A 10,032-nucleotide genomic window follows, 5' to 3' on the forward strand; every position below is an offset into this window, starting at 1 on the left:
TAACAGCCTTGGCCACAACCAGAAAGAACTCATAAAGACACGTCAAAGTGACCATCAGACTGCTCTGAGGAAGACTGGCAGTTGACAGTCAAAGGATGTCAGGAGATCAAGGTCAATTTCTTGAAAAAAGTTGTTTGAATAAAAAAAAAAACCTTAACATATCTGTAAGGAGGTTTAATGTTGGGCTATTGTTTAAATAATAATAATAATAATAATCCGACGGCGGCTAGATTAGTGACCTCTGCCGTGGTGGAAAAATTTCACAAGGTTTGAATGTAAATCAAAGGAAAAAAGGCTACCAGGTTATGAGGAACAAAAGTAACACTAAAAGAACGTCACATTGAGAATGGTTGCTCACACTCACCTTCCACTCAGAAATCAACATGAACCCAAAATAAGTGCAATTTTATGACATTGATACATTTATGCAAGATATAGGCCTACATAACGTTGTAGGCATACAAATGTACATCCGCACAAAGAATTCTTTGGGGAATTAAATATCTTGAATAAAACATAACGTGGCTAAAAATGTCTCTGATACCTTTTTCTTGAACGACAGACTGCTCTGTAATTAATTCAATTCAAAACAGCTTTATTGGCATAAGAAAACAGGTTTACATTGCCAAAGCAAGTGTGAGAACCATGTACACACAAAAAGATTAAATGTAAAATTTGTGCAAATAAAATAAGATTAAAATAAAATAATAAAATAGGCTTTCACTATATATATGTAGAACACAACTTACAATTAAGTTATAAATGTTATAAAAGGGGAGGTTTTGTACAGAATTTTACATATATCAATATACACACATATGCGTCCGGTTGCACAAGCACATACATATATATATATATACAGTACATGTACACAAACACCTACATATGTATATATTCATGCATGTATGGGCAGACTATCTACAGTATATATACATAAATGTAATGGGACTGTAGGGTCTATGGGGGCTGGAGGTTGTTAGAGTCAATTAATCTTGCTGCCGTGTTTGCACATTGCTGGACTTCCCCGAGCAGGTAGGGAAGTTTGTGGATGTCAGACAGGTTCTGAAAGTCTTTGTGGGTGTGTGTGATCAGGGGGAAGTAAGTGTCTCTGAGGTCCTGGTAGCTGGGGCAGGGGGTGAGGAAGTGCAGCTCGGTCTCCACCTGGCCCTGGGTGCAGTGGGTGCACAGTCTGTCCTCTCGGGGGAGCCAGGTCTGTCTGTGTCGGCCTTTCTTTATGGCCAGGCTGTGCTCGCTGAGTCTGTACGCTGAGCTGTGGGTTGGTCACAGTGTTTAGGTATTCTGCCATTGTGTACTTCCTGTTTAGGGCCAAGTATACTTCCAGTTTGCTCTGGGTTTGGGTTGATTCTTTCCAGTGGTTCAGGTAGTTTTCTTTTTGTTTTCTTATGACGTGGTTCAGTCTGGTTGGGGTTCTGTAGAGGTTCTGCTTGTGTTTGAGTCCTAGAACCAGCTAGCTGAGAGGGCATCCGTCTATGGTCTCTGTGTAGGTGAGGGCTTTGTGGTGGGTGCTGGGCTCACTTTCCTTGAGGTGCTCATAAAATGTGATTGCTCTCATCTGGATTTTAATAATTACAGGGTATTGTCCTAATTCTGCTCTCCATGCATTGTTTGGTGATTTGGATGGTTTTTTGCAAAAATTTTACATGCAGAGTCTCAATTTGGTGTTTATCCCATTTATTAAAGACTTCACAACCATAGAGAGAAATGGGTTCTATAACTGAGTTTAATATTTTAAGCCAAATTTGAACTGGGATGTCTAATTTGATGTTCTTTTTGATGGCGTAGAACGCTCTTCTGGTCTTGTCCCTCAGGTCTTTAATGGCTTTGTTGAAGTTTCCTGTGGAGCTGATGTTCAGGCCCAGGTAGGTGTAATTTTTGGTGTGTTCTAGGGCTGTCTTATTTAGGAGGAATTTGTGATTAGAGAGCTGTGTCCTTTTTGAAATATCATTATTTTAGTTTTGGATTGATTCACTTGTAAGGCCCAGGTTTGGGACGATTTGTGCAGAATGTCCAGGTGTTGCTGTAAACCTTCTTTGGTTGGCGACAGCAACACCAGGTCATCGGCAAACAGCAAGCATTTGATTTCTGTGTCTGCCAGCGTGATGCCTGGTGCTGCAGACTGTTCTAATGATTGTGCTAACTCGTTGATGTAAATGTTGAAGAGGGTTGGGCTCAGACTGCGTCCCTGTCTGATAATATGGCTTGAATATAATAATATATGGGCTTTAGAATATTTAAAGGGGTTGAAGGCATATCATTGCATTGGTTACTTACATGATATGCATCCCTTTTCAGTCTTCATAAGTTTCTGTGAAGGCTTGGCCCACAATTCCTTGTGGGTCAGCATTATCTGGTCTTCTTTGGTAAAGGATGCATCAGTGTTTCCTAGGCTAAAGGAGGTTATAAAGGAAGCACTGAGCTACCTTCCTTTAGCTTTTAGAGAATTGGTACGCTCCTTACCACTTAAAGGGGACAAATCATGGTTTTAAATCCTTCCTTTTTACATATAAATCATACAGTTGTGGTCTATATAAAGCGGAACTGCAATGCTTGGGTCTGAATTCCTCATTATTATAGCTCCACAGGCCCCTTTTCTACCCCTTTTCTGATGTGCTTCTAAGAGCAACTCGTTTTGATGCGGTCTCTTTAAATGCAAATGAGACACTCCATACCCCGCCCCCTCTCCAGGTTCAACTCCACCCTACTCGGCCATTTTTGTAGTTTGATAGAAGAGATATGGCTATGTAGCGGCGCAGAAAAAGTTTATTCACACGTTATTTACACAATGTCAACAACAGAAGACTTGTCCATCCAGCCTTACATGTTTGAGCCAGAATCTGACCCAGCGGAGCGAGATGAAAATGAAGATGATGAACCTGCAGAACCCTAACAAGTGAGCCAACACAAGCACCGAGCTAACGCTAGCGCCAAGCTAACGTCACGAAATGCATTTTAATACAGTCTTTTCGGAGACAAAAACGGCAAAATGAAATGACTAATGAAAACTTTAGACTTAAATTAAACCACGTAGGCCATATCATCAAGGATCTAAAACGAGCACACAGCGCTAACATATGAAGACGGTGCAACTGCTAATGCTAACAAAACAATGACAGGGACGTCTTATCATCACACTTTTTAGCGTTATTTACAGCTTACTGAAGTGCTCTGTTCATCGTCTCCAAAGATAGAAGGAATTGAACCCTCAATCAGACAAAGTCTTTCTGCAAATCCTTCTTTATACTGGTGGAGGTTGCAGAAGCAGTCATCCTTGAAGTGCTTCACGCACACAAAAATGATCTTACCCACAGATGTGGGTACATTTCTGTGAAAAATAAAACTCAACCAGGCACTTTGAAAAGGTTCTGATGCTGGGAGACGGTGTAATGAAGCGTGTGGGTTACTTCATCCAACAACCAAACATTTTGACTTATCCTCTCGTAACTTCTGCATCCTGGAGCTTGGACTACAAAATAAAAGCGAGAAATAAAAATGGCGGATTGCTCGAAGTGTTGGACCTGGAGTCGATGTCCTAATTTGGCAGTTCGGCTGCAAATACTGTGATGTTATTGTTCAAAAAACGTAATAGAGAATCGAAAAATCAAAACAGATTGAAAAATATGACCAAAACAGAATATAAAGATTTCAACGGATCACCTGCAGAGACTAATTTGAACTTTTCTGTACTTCTAAACACTCTAAATATACAACAAAATGCATTTAAGGGCTAAAAAAGTGGATTTAGCATGATATGTCCCCTTTAAACACTTCCGGGGCTTAAGGAAAAGTAGATAGGAATGGAGATAGGAGGGACTATTTGGATGCACCTTGTGTGTGACAGTTTGAGTAGCTCCTCCCATTCCCACACAGGTGAGTCTCATCTTCCCTGATTAGCTCCCTCACTTATTGGAGTCATTGGCTGCGTCCGCATAGTCCAAAAAGTGTAATGTATATTCTATATTAAACCGCTGTGTTTGCTTTACCTGTGTGGTAGTTTGAGAGGGAGGAGCTCACATTTTTATATAGGGTAGGAGGAGCCAGGATTGTCAGGAGGAGGATTTTCCGCTATGTGACGTCACAACGCGAGAGAAAACCAACCTGCCCGTTTGAAGCTGATTTTTTACAAAATGTGGAATAACAAGGGAGGAGAACATAACTTCAACATTCACCCTCTGCATGAGGCTAAAGGGATGTTAATCATTGTAACAAAATCATTATAAAGTGATTTTTTATAATACTGTTCCTTTAAAGTCATCATATTTTTGTCTTATTTGTGGTTTTAATGCAGTTTTATTTTTACACAATTTTAGCACAATTCTGTTGACGTGACAGTATTATTTATTTAGGTTTGTATCTATGACAGTTAGTTTTACATGCTTGTAATTCTTGCAACATGTCATTAACTTGTCATGACAATAATACATCGTTCATTCAAACACTTGCACCACACAAAACCTCTTCTAAATCTGTTTTGAACAAGTCGACTATACTTTGGTTTTTTGCCAGTTTTGTGTACAGATCCTCTTTATTTAAAATACTTTGAGACCCAGAATTTGATGTGTGATGAACCATCTTAATATTTTTTTGCTGTGGTTATTTATAGTAACATGTTCAGCTATTCAAAGGGATGTAGTTCACTCAGATGACAGAGCTGGGATGGAGGTGCTCTCTTAAGCACATGTCAAACATCAGGCCCAGGTTCTTCAATACACTGGACTGCAGACGCAATAACTCGAGGAAATAACTGGGAGGGGAAGTAAAACTGGAGAAAATGGAAGAAACATCGCAAGTAAGGCTGAGAGCAGAGAAAGAAAGCTGACCTGGAGAAAACCTGACTAGTGGTCGAGTTTAAAATTTTAGGTAAAAACAATCCTGACACAGACTTCATCTGACAGCCATTGCACTCTCTCTCTCTCGCTCTCTCTCTCTCTCTCCCATTTTTACAGTCGCACTGTTACACACACACACACACATTCACAAATTCTACCTTGTTGACAAAGCTGCACATCTATTTGATTTAGGGCTTGTAAATTACATTATAGGTACTGGTAATTATATACATGCTGCATATAGGCTAGCTACATACAGCATGTGTGTGTGTGTGTGTGTGTGTGTGTGTGTCTGTGTGTGTGTGTGTGTGTGTGTGTGCGTGTGCATGTGTGTGTGTGTGTGTGTGTGTGTGTGTGTGCGTGCGTGCGTGTGTGTGTGTGTATGTGTGTGTGTGTGCGCGTGTGTGTGTGTGTGTAGGGGGTGCATATAAGTGGTGCACATGCACACTCAAAAGATCTAATGTATTCCTGCCAACATTTTTCATGGAAATCCACCATTATTCTGTCTCCTATAGTCCCTCTCTTTTCTCTCCACAGCATGTGTATGAAGCTGTCATCAAATAAGACAATTTCCCCATTGTGGGATTAATAAAAGTACATTCTAATCTAATCTAATCTAATCTAATCTAATCTAAAACAGCATCTGTAATAGATTCTAGTAATATTAATGTCACAATACTGCCTGTAAAGAGCAACTTTTTAGCTTTCAGAACAGAAATTTTCTACTAGAGCAAATATTGGCATGTTACGTGTTCATGTCCGGGAAACCCGGACTTTGGTGATTCCACCTCCTAATTTATGATAAGCATAAAGCATGCTAATGTAGAGAGCACCAGGATGTAGTAAAAATAATGTAAACATATGATCACAGGCTGAACCAGTGAGAAGGAAGTAATCTTTGTACATCTGTATCTTCAACTGATTTTAAGATAAAGGAGGACAGTGAGAAGAATGAGGATAATAATGATGACATTCTGTTTGGTGTTTCCCTAAGCAACAGAATAAAAAGGTTATGTGCACCCCTGTATTTAATATATTTGTTAAACCTTTACTTATTATGTGAAGATGACTTGGGAGAAGGGGTGCCTCCTAAAATGTTGCCCTGGATGCTAAATTGTTAAGAGCAGACTAGTCGGACAATCACGTCTACAGCTATAGGCAGGTACTACAGTTTTTTCCTCAGTGGTTTACACACACATACACTGGTACTTGAGTCACAATGACCAAAACATGCACCAACTGAACCAGTTCCGCTAAACTACAAGCACAATTCCTGCTTTACACTTATATTTCAGTTGTAAAACACACTTTTTTTTTTCCAAAACACCACATACTATTATCTGCATTTGGCACACTTTCCATCAAGAAAATATCGGTTTCACAAGGAACACACTATCATTAAAAATGATAAAGTTGATTTTCATACTATGCTCACTCACTCACTCATCACATGGGCAAACTCTACAGTTAGCAATCAAAACTTTAGCATAAAAGGGCAACAGTAGCATCCATTAGCTGGACTTTCCAAAATGAGAATAGGTAAGAACTCTACTCTCACTGGAAAATTGCAGTACTGCATCTCATTACAGGGCTCATTGAGTGCAGTAGTACAGATTGTTTTCCTCACTGTAACTGTATGCAGTATATTTATTTTTTCTGTTTGGTGGTGTTAGAATTTTTGAGCTAACTCTCGTGGTCAGTGCCTGAGATTGCAGACAGAGAGACATAGACAGAGGTTTTGCTTTGCTGAATCAATCAATTAAGTTATTACAGATGAACAGAAAATAAATCAACAAGTCAATAGAAGAAACAGGCCCTTGTCTAAACCACAGCTGTGGACGTCAGGGTCTGCTCACTCCCTGGGCCTCCAATGTAGTTTTCTCAGCGTTTTTATTCCATGTCGTTATCTGGTGTTTCTTTTCCCTTGGCTGGTACATGGCTGCACGTGTCTTCTTTTGTTGTGATACGTAAGACATTTGTGATTGTCAGGGTCAAATATTATTATTATTATTTATCATTTAGGGGTCTAGTGGGTCTGTTTATTTGATTTATTGGGTATGTCTATATGAGTTGTGTAATGTGTATTAAGTTTAATTTTTAAAATAGAATTCTTCTTATTTGTTTAATAATTTAGATTTTGTGCACTTTGGGTCAAACTGACATTTTTAGTGTTAATCTGATTGCCTTATTTATATCTGATTTTTCTCATTGATTATGCACTGGCTTGCATTTTTGTTAGATTAAGATTAAGCTGAAATCAGATGTTCTAAAACTGTCTGTTCCAACGAATAGGCTGTGAGAAAGTTGACCTGGAAATAGCTTTGATAAAATTGGCCTGACTGAGGATATATTTTATTTACAGGATTACTGAGTATGAATATATATAATTATGGTATTACACGGAAAAAACAAACCATGAATAATGGTCCATTCCAACAGTAGATGACTGCATGTGCAACTTTGTGTTGGATGGGATGTTTACACTGTGTGCATTGTTTTTGTTGAAAAGATAAAAAATATATGTCGCCATGTATTTGTGATTTCTGAGTTTAAAACGATATTCTAAAATATTTTGCAACACACTTGTGTATTTACTGTCTGTAGTTAGTGTAACAATCAACAAACAAAATGGCATAAGTCATTATGATGAATGGAGAAGTGTTTTCCATTCATGATAGTGTTTTACATTGAGCACATCAGTGTTCAACTGGTTCTTATAAAAGTCTATTCAAATGGTGGTTTGTGTGTGTCGTTTAAAAACAAAAAACAATTTTGAGAAGAAATAACTGAATGTGAAGTTTCATTTCATTTTGCAGGAGAATTCAGGGGTTTTGCCCATTGTGTGTGTGTGTGTGTGTGTGTGTTTTTATTATATTATTTTCTGTGTGTGTAGAGTTCTGAGAATATGAGGCATGCTTTAAAAAAATGTGTGTAAACAATCGAGAGAAACTGTAATATTCTGAATCATGGGTTTCAGCAGTTCGGTGTCTCCCGGTGTGTATACAAGCATTGCTCACATTCTTCGTTAAAGAATTTCTTTTCATCTTTTGGAATGTGAATAATTGAATAAATCATTTCACAAATTCCAAATGTGCTGTCGTTACGCTAAACCCCATAACAAGCTCACTGTGCGAACACCATTTTCCTGACAGGCTGTGACTTACTTTGCATTTTGGAGGGTAGACATGTTTTCTCTGCAGCAGAGAGGCTGGTTGCTTACTGTCTGCTGCCTTTAACACTAACAGCAGATGATTAGGCCCCAGATCTTTAGAAAAGGGTTATTAGAATGTATGAGAAGAGATAATGAGCTGCTGTTCCTTCCACAGCCTGCATGTGTAGGTCATCCAAGGAAAGCATAAATATAGGACCAAATATGTATTAAATGTCCATTACAGACTATGTTTATAGTGGCCCTTAGACGTAGATACACGAGAGGAGCAATTAGAAGTTGTCAGGGATTTACAACCAAAATGAGCAACGCTGAAGTCATAAAACGAATAAAAAAAACAGCTTCAACTGTTCATGTCCAATTACTGGAAAATCTGCTGTACGTGTTGGCCTCCTGATGCTGCTGGTTTGTGCAGATACATAGTCTGAGATGCCATCTGCTGGTTTTGTAAGGTACACCAGGTCAAATGTGAGATCTTTGCACAAGAAACAGAAGTTTATGATAATAAAAGGAGGTAGAGTAGGTTTCCTTCATTCAGAAGTTTGTAAAGCAAACAACAGCAGATTAACCAGGACGTTACAGAGCAATTTACAGCCCAGCACCAAAGAACTTCATACTAAAAAATGAAAAAATAAATAAATGTCAAAACGAAAGGAGAAGTTGTCATTATAAAAAGAAAAAAATGAGGAAACCTGCTCAGACACAAGAACCTGTGCAGGAACTTGTGGTAGGAAAACCAAAAAATTAACAAGTTTATTTAGGAGCTTGAAATCAACTGACTGGGAATGTCTCACTAAGGCTATAATAAGGACCTGCTTATGCACATGTGTCAAACTCATGGCCTGGGGACCAAATCAGGCCCTTTGGAGCATCCAATTTGGTCCGCAGGATAAAGTAAAAATAACAGCAAAAACATGAATTATTGTGTGAATGAATCTCAACAATATTTGCAGGTGCTCATAGATTTCCCTGTGCTTATATCACATGATTGTAGTGATTTTTCATGTTAAACTGTTAAAAAAAATACCTCAAAATTGTTACAAAATATTTAATTGTTCCTCAAATTATGACACAATATTTCCCTTAATTAAATAGAAATTGGTCACAAAATCTCTCTTACATATTTAGTATTTTATGAATACATAGAAGTGTTGGGGCACAATAATGTTGAAATTACTCGTTTTCCCACATAGAATCTGTGGCCCACTTGAGAATAAACTGCTCTGTATTTGGCCCCTGAACTAAAATGAGTTTGACACCCATGCTCTAATGAAATCTTGCACACCTTAATAAATACAGTAGGTTAATGTCACTCATTCATATACTGCACGAGTAATAACTAAGTGCAACCAACAGTTGCAATTATCTTTTTCATAAAACACATGCTATCCTATACTCTATACTTCTATGTATTCATGTTTGCCTATTATTACGTTCAGGCTTCAATTTTAATCAGCCTTTTAGGAGGAAAATGACAACATATTCATGTTGGGTCTTAGTGGTTATAGAAGTGGGCTTGTAACCGGAAGGTTGCAGACTCAAATCCACTGTGGGCCATCACTGTGGGACCTTGACCAAGTCCCCAATCTGAGCATTAATACAGGACACAGCAAAAAGTTTTTATATAGTAATTGTGTGTGTTTTTCTCTCATTCTGTGTATGTCATTATGAGGGTGTTGTTTCGTTCTTTTGCAATCAGCTGTTGAATAGAGCAAGTTTTCCACAAATCTTCAGTTTCAGAGCAAAAAGCTGAGAAAAAAGCCTTTTTGTAAAAAAAAAAAAAAAACCCTTTCAGTGACTTTAAAGCTATTATTTTTCTTGCTTTAGTGATAACTCTAACATCTGATCATTGTTTCCTTACATATATATATATATATATTAAAAAAAAACACTGAAACAGGGCTTTTGATGGCAAAATTATTATTTATCTATCTGGTTCAGAGTTGAATGTGTTTCTTACTGTATTTTGGCGTTCCTCCAACTTTCTCTCCCGTCAGTCTGCACTCATGCAACTTC

The sequence above is a fragment of the Gouania willdenowi genome, chromosome 21 (genome assembly GCF_900634775.1).
Source record: "Gouania willdenowi chromosome 21, fGouWil2.1, whole genome shotgun sequence".
NCBI lineage: Eukaryota > Metazoa > Chordata > Actinopteri > Blenniiformes > Gobiesocidae > Gouania > Gouania willdenowi.